General features: G+C 33.4%; 1 pseudogene across 1 annotated transcript; it reads right to left on the reverse strand.

Moving 5' to 3' along the window:
* Nucleotides 1-1,662: 1,662 nt before the first annotated feature.
* Nucleotides 1,663-7,104, reverse strand: LOC145077160 (TMV resistance protein N-like; annotated as a pseudogene). Its single transcript, XR_013692986.1, has 6 exons — nt 6,472-7,104; nt 4,853-5,954; nt 4,455-4,760; nt 2,229-4,349; nt 1,958-2,045; nt 1,663-1,843 (listed from the first exon to the last, which is right to left on the reverse strand). The product of XR_013692986.1 is annotated as a TMV resistance protein N-like (transcript).
* Nucleotides 7,105-8,130: the final 1,026 nt, after the last annotated feature.

An 8,130-nucleotide genomic window follows, 5' to 3' on the forward strand; every position in this document is an offset into this window, starting at 1 on the left:
GAAGGCGTGACCGCACACATCCTGATTTTATGTCATTGATCTTGGGAGACACTGGTTTTTAAATAATGTTTTGGAAACAATGCTTTTGTAAACACCTTTATTAGTAAATGGGTTGTTTTGAAATAAATTTAATTGTTTGAAATTTTTTGGATGTTATACTTGGCTTCTTCTGTATGCACCATGCAGACCACGCGTAGACATTAGACTTCGCAAACTGTTTTTTTTTCTTTCAAGACTATAGACCTAAAAATGTATTTGCGTCCTCGGCACAGATGTAGACCAGAGTTTTAAAACATCTTCTAGACTAAAAAACACATATATCTTTTTTTTTTTTAAACTTAGATTTATTCCAACTTTATGTATGATAAACAATTTGAAAAAAAAAAAAGTTACAATACTTTAAGGAAAAAGGTTTGACGACATAATTATGACCTTTGTGATAAATTTATAAATAAAGATTTAATTGCAATAATGGTCGTTGGAGTTATTTATATAGATACGAAAAAATCCTAATATTGTCTTATAAATTTTGTGCCAAATTTTATAAAACATTATCTAATGTAGTATCATTTATTTCTTGAGAAAAATATTTATGACCAATTTTTAATAGATTTAATTGAAAAAGTAAAATGAAAATTTTGAAATTTTTTACTCAAGTTCAAAGTTTATTTTCATCCATTTTATGTCCTAAATTTTTTTATCTCTAATTACAATGTTTATGTATAATTTTGCGACCAAAGTTGATTGGTTTTTATCAAATATATATGTTAATTAGTACAATTTTATTTTCACTTTTATATAATAATACATAAAAGTTGATCTTCATTTTTATTTATCTATAATAAAGTCACAAAATTATTGAAAAATTCTTTTAAGTTTTTTTTTAACCAGTTTAATTAATTTTTATTTAATTCTAGCAGTCTGTAGATGTTAAAAAACAATCTTCTTCTTTCAAACTACAGACGTTTGGTCCACCTCTTCTACAGCAGAGGTCTGTAGATGTGGTCCACAGACTGCATATATTTTACCTCAAAAAAAAAATCAAACAACGCCTTAAATGTCTAATAATGTCACTAATGGAAGAACCTGGATGATCTCTTATGTTTGAGATGTTACATATATGCAATTAGACAACAATCTATGTCCATCCTACTGATATTTATTATTTATATACTCTATATTGAAATTCTCTCTTTCCCCCAAAAAAATTAAATGAAGTTATGGGTTCAAACAGATAGAACCGATTCAACATCTATATCGTTCCAGTTTTATCGGATGTCCCCGAAGGGACACCGATTCAAGTTGATTTAAGGTCCGAAACAAAAATAAAAGATGAATCCCTTCACAGTAATTTTTTAAGTAAAAGAAGGTGGTGATATATATATATATATATATATATATATATATATATATATATATATATATATATATATATATATATATATATATATATATATATATATATATATATATATATATATATATATATATATATATATATATATATATATAATGGATCCTAACAATTTGCCCTGCACCATCAGCATTTTGTCCCCTTTACTGACATGGCCCTAGAAGTAATAAGAACTCTTAGCTCATTTTTCTAACAAAATAATCGCTTTGAAATATAATCAAACGATGAATCATGGATGAGTCATATCATTAGCAACACAAATACAATAATGATGCAAAAAATGGGAAAAAGAAGGGAATACAAGCTTGTTTATGTTTTTAAATTACGCAAAAACTGTTCCTTAACATATTATTAACAGGACCATTTAAAAAGTCATATCAAAGTTCCCACCATTTTCATCAAGGTCCTCGCATGTGTTCCAATTGCTTCCTGACATCAAATTCCAAATTGCAATAAATGATTTATTTAAATGTTAGGATCGATAGCAACACAAATACAATAATGATGCAAAAAATGGGAAAAAGAAGGGAATACAAGCTTTACTTGTTAAGTACAATTTGCATGAAATCCACATGTGTTTCTATGATTTTTTTTACTTAATTCTTGATCAATTCTGACATTGTATTTGGATCTGCCAAGACATTGATGGTTTTAACTCAAATATAAGTCTCTAAATTCAAAATTCAGTAATTCTTTTTATGCATAATAGTACTAGTATTTTTTTTTAAGTACAATTACTGAATTTTGCTAAGAGAATTAATTGTAGTCATTGATTTCAAAATTCAAATCATCAATAAAAAAACAAAGAAAGTACCTATTAGAATAGTTCTTTGTGAATCGGATTTTCCTAGGCCATGGGAGCATCTCAAAATCATATACCCTCAAAAAGAGTCCTCGTGGAGAGATGATAGACTCCAACATATAGAAAGACATACCGAATCATGTGGAACACTAACACTCCCCCACAAACATTGATATTTGTGTAGTCATGTTTTCGCTCCAAAAGAGCCCTTACGAATATTGGGTAGACTCCAACATAAATAGAGACATACAGGGTCATGATGTGGGATACTAACACTAACAGACTCCTGGCTTGTGATATTCACACATCTACGAAGCAAGTATGTTCGAAGGTTTGTATCTCGGATGTAAAACCACAGGATTGAAGAAGGTCTCTCGATCCTGAAATACGCATGCCTTTCAAAAAACAAATGTCATGCGGAAGACGACTTATGCTTGTACCTGCTACATTTAACCATTTTAAACATTTCATCTTACAGATGCCGATTGGGATATCTTGTAAAATCTTACACTCCCCTAGGTCTAGCTGCTCTAAACGTTCTAATTGGTCAAGATCCTCCGGTAATTTCTCAAGTAATTTGCAATCATCAAGTCTGAGACATTCCAGATATTTCAACATACAAATGGTATCCGGAAGATGTTTGATGATCAAGGATGACAGATTTAGCCATGCCAAATGTTCTAATTTGCCAAGATCCTTTGGTAATGTCTTAAGTGAACAACAACGAAATAGAGTGAGTGTTCTCAGATGTTTCAACATACAAATGCTATCTGGAAGATGTTCGATCTTTGCATTCGACAAATATAGAGTCTCTAAATATTCTAATCGACCAAGATCCTCGGGTAACTTCTCAAGACTCCAACAATCTTTAAGTTGAAGAATTTCCAGATGTTTCAACATACAAATGCTATCCGGAAGATGTTTCATATTTGTCCTAGAAAAACTTAGCTCTTCTAGACATTCTACCCGGTCAAGGTCCTTAGGAGCCTCCGGATAGCCTTCGAGTTTAAGCATTCTTAAACATCGTAACCCAAAAATGCTTTCTGAAAGTGTCTCAAGGTTTGTGCAAGCACACAGACCTTCAGAAATAAGCTTCTCAAGATTTCTAGTCACTGAGGGATCATCAATGTAAAAGCATTCAAACTGAAACTGTCGCAAAGTATTGTCCGGGTGAAGTGGACATCTTTCAAGGGACTTGGCAATCAGATGTGACTCAGCTGAAGGACCAATCTCAAGTGATTCATCCCTTCTACTAGAAGCAACATTCCTTTTGTCAACCATAAAAGATGTAAACCCCAAACAGCCTCTTAAGTTCAAGTAGACAAGATTTTCTAGACATCCAATGGGAACATGAAGCTGTACCAGATTCTTACATTCTTTTAGATCTAACTTCTTCAGATTTGGAGTCAACCCAAGGTCAAGGGTTTTCAACTTTGAATGACTAATGTTGAGGGATGTGAGCTTTAGACATTTATCAGCCATGTGAAGGTCTTCCAAATCATAAGAATTGTTAAGATCTAAATCCTCCAGATTCGGAGTCCACCCAATGTCTACGTTCCTCAACTGTGAATTAGTGAGTGTCAGGGATCTGAGATTCAGACATCTACCAGGCATGTGAAGTTCTACCAAAGCATTGCAGTCTTCAAGATCTAACAACTTGAGATTCACACATGAATGAAGGTCAATGGTCTTCAATTTAGAACCACTGAGGTTAACAGATATGAGCTTTAGACATCCATTTGGTAAGCAAAGTTTTACCAAAGCATTGCAGCCTTTAAGATGTAAGAGCTCGAGGTTCACAGCTGGGCGAAGGTCGATTGTCTTCAACTTTGACTCACTGAGGTCGATGGCTTTGAGCTTTCGACATCCATTAAGCATGTGAAGTTGAACCAAGTCATAACATCCATTTAGAGACAACACCTCGAGATTTGGACTAGACCCAAGATCAAGTGTCGTCAACTTTGAATAACTGAGGTCGATGGATTTGAGCTGACGACATCCATTGAGCATGTGAAGTTGTACCAAGTCACGACATCCACTTAGAGATAACGTCTCGAGATTTGGACTAAGCTCAAGATCAAGGGTCGTCAACTTTGAATGACCGAGGTCAAGACTCTTGAGCTTGTTAAGAACCTAACATAAACAAATGAACAAGATCAATATTGGTTAAATTACAAAGCAATGGATGTATAGCATCATGATGAATCGTGTAAAATAATCAATCAACCATAATTCTACCTTTCTTTCTCCCCCTTCCCAAAGTTGTACTATTTCGCTTTGAGCCATCTTAAGGGCAACAAGATTATTTGCTTGAAATGTTGGGGGTAAAGACTTGAAAGGATACTCCTTACAACAAAGATATTGTAAAGCATTTGGAAAGTATTGGCTGACATTAGCATATTTCCTTTCTTCCGCAAAATTATATCTTGTATTCCGAGATATGTGAAGAAATCTAAGTTCCTTCATCTTTCTAAGACCCTTCATAACCATTTCAAAATTGCCTCCCATTAACTGGAATTGTATGTATCTTGTTGCTTTAGTACCCTGTAATGCAAAAGCAGTCACCATGAAACTTGTGTCATAAGAAATGCATAATAGGCTAGTTTCATAAAACTTACAAATAAACTTGACCTTACCAAGTCATTAGCCAATATATCTTTAATTTCATCATCAATCTACAATCGGCTGTGTTTCTGAGGCTTATCTGGGTGCAAACGACGAACAATATTTCTGCCCATTTCTTCAATATGGTCATGCATGTGCACAAACTCAAAAGGTTTTCTAGTAATAGTTATAAGAGATTTTTGCTCAAGAACTTTTAAACCATTTGTGGCATGAAATCCACAACTTTCAAGCGCTTCAATTACCACGGGTTTCGACCACCGTTTCAGTAAGCATGCAACATTTAGGAATATTTCCTTGTAATCTTCCTCTAGACTGATGTAGCTTAATTCCAATTTCTGAAGAGTTTCCTTTAACGGAATTGTTTTCAATCTTTCTAGTGCATCTATCCATTCACTCTCATTTTTACCACAAAGAAATGAACCCAAAACTTTTATCGTTAAGGGAAGACCAGCAGCATACCGTACAACTTGTTCCGATAGATCTTCATACCCTTGAATTGGAATCTCTCCCCCAAATGCATACCTACTGAAGAGGCAAATCGCTTCCTCCTCTGATAACAAATTGACATCAAGAATCAACTTCACCCGGTGTGCCACGAGCACCTGCTCATCTCTTGTTGTAATGATAATTCTACTTCCCGGTTTGAACCAATTAAGATCACCAGCTAACGCCTCAAGCTGGTCTATATGGTCCACATCATCTAGAACAAGAAGAGTCTTTTTATTACGCATCTTCTTCATCATGATTTTCCCATCATGCACACTATTCACATTGCCTTGATCAAATAAGACATCTTTAAGGACTTGATTTTGCAATGATTTCAAACCACACAAAGAAGTATTTGAATTTTCCCTGACATTCTCAACAAAGCTTTTAGCTTCAAACTGAAAGGATATTTGATCAAAAACCACTCTAGCCAAAGTTGTCTTCCCAACACCTCCCATCCCCTTGATACCGATTACACGAACATCATCGGTACCAATTTCTAAAGATGATACAGCATCCTTTACCCTGGTCTCCATGCCTATTAGTTTTTCATCAGCATTGAAATCAATGGAACGTAACTGTAGTGAAATTTCTTCAATAACTTTTTGGATGAGTTTGGCTTCATGCCTATATATTAAAGAAGATTCAGTTAGTTTGCTCAAAATCCCACGTGAACTATAACAAAATACAAAGTATATGAAATAATAACATAACCATACAACAACATGAGATATCTTGGATGACCTTTTGGGACATAGATTACTAACAAACAAAATGAAGGAATATTGTAGAGATATGATAATAGAATAGTGATAACCGTGCAGATTGGAAATTAAACTAATAGATAAGCTCAAATAACTTATTTTTTCCTTAAGGTTGAATTATGGAAAACAATATAAACAGAGACCTCTTTTGAGAAATTATTAGAAAATTGAAATTGGAAACTGAGTTGCAATGGACATGATTAGGAATTATTCGTAAGTCGTAAGTTTGGTTAAAATTGATAAGAAAAAAGGGGTCCCGGCAGGTCAAAATCGGGTCAGGTATAACAACCCGGTCCAAACTATATCGACCAAAACGGGATCTTGTGATCAAAATTAAAGAATAATTATACAAAGATATGATCGATGAAGTAAGGAATTACCCATTTGCAGTGTTCTTCAACTCCCATCCAGCCAGATCTGCGGTTTCTTTTAGAGCCTCTTTCCATTTCCCAGCAGCTTCATCATTTTCATGTTTAACAAAAGCTTTTCCGACTGCCCCGCTTTGTTTCCGGACCTCTGTCGGTTCCACATCATAGAAGATGGGGTATGCAGTATGCTCAGTCGTCTTGTGACACCCCATTATCATCACAAGCTCATCCAAGCACCAAGCTGAAGATGCATAGTTCTTGGAGAAAACAATGATATAGAATTTTGAGTCTTTAATGGAACTGATGAGCTCATCACTGATCCTTTTCCCTTTTCTAATTGCCTCATCATCCTTGTAAGTATAAATGCCTTGCTGCTTAAGAGCTTCATAAAGATGATCAATGAAATTGGTGCGTGTGTCTTCACCTCTAAAACTCAAAAATACATCATATGTAAAGCTTTTCTGAATGGATGCAATCGAAGAAGAGGCCATTGAAGGTTAATGCTTGAAGGATCTCCTATTCGGATCTTTGTTGCCTAAAAGTTTATGTGAATTTGGTTGAGTTGACTAACCCTTTCAAGAAGATGGTTGTCTGGTAATGCCAACGAGGAGTGATTGAAAAAGTGGTATTCTCGAGAAGGAACTAGGAAAGGCCATTTTTGTTTGAATTTATACGGGGTTTAAAAAAAAAAAAAAAAAAGCACCATTCTCTTTAAAAAAAAATCAATGTGGGAAATCAAATCCCCATTTCATATTGAATTGATTACCTATTTTATATAATAAAACAAAGATGAGTGGGAAATCAAATCCCCATTTTATATGATTTTTATGAGAAAGGTTAGATTACGTTTGTAAATTTTCATGTTCCTAATAGATAACTATGGTAGGTGTTTGACAAAGATTTCGTTTATATATGTTGTTGGCTAAAGTTTCCTCAACGAATTTGAAGAAAAAATAAAAGTACGGGTGTTATGGGTATTCCAATTTTTAATATGAATATTCTAAATTTTGTTAAAATTATACTGATATAAATTCCAATAAATAATTATAAAGGGGTATATACGAAATTCTTCGAATATAAAAATATAAAACTTATATAATTAACTATAAAAATAAGATGTGATACTTTATGAGAATTCTGATATATCTTCATTTTCATAACTTTGACTTGGATTGTTATCCTAAACAAAACATATATAATTATAACTATGCTTAAACAAAATATCGTAATATGTTGAGAGTAAAATATACCTCATCATTTGAATTTCTAAATGACTGAAAATTTTCTCTCCAACTCGTCATGAAGAAAGATTAAAAGAAGTCGGTTATTCTCTTCTTGCTTTACCATCTAGAGAGCCCAGTACACAATATAGAAATGAAAGTTTAAATATGTAAAGATATCAATTCATTTCTATCATAATAGGTAGGTGTATGGGTTGTGCTAAGCACGATCCACAGGCATTTCTTAAAAAAACTTGTAAAAAAATGCTACACCAACATGCACATATAAAGCACATAAAACACAAACAAAATCCGGTATAAAACTTGGTATACCCAAAGATTCTACAAAGTAATTTAAGCGATTATAATACCATAAGTAAGTAACTGGAAATCTAAATCCCAACTCTGTACTAATCCAAATTTACACTTAATGATATGAGTAAAAAAAAAT

This window comes from Lactuca serriola, chromosome 9 (genome assembly GCF_051521515.1).
Source record: "Lactuca serriola cultivar US96UC23 chromosome 9, Lser_US96UC23_V15, whole genome shotgun sequence".
NCBI lineage: Eukaryota > Viridiplantae > Streptophyta > Magnoliopsida > Asterales > Asteraceae > Lactuca > Lactuca serriola.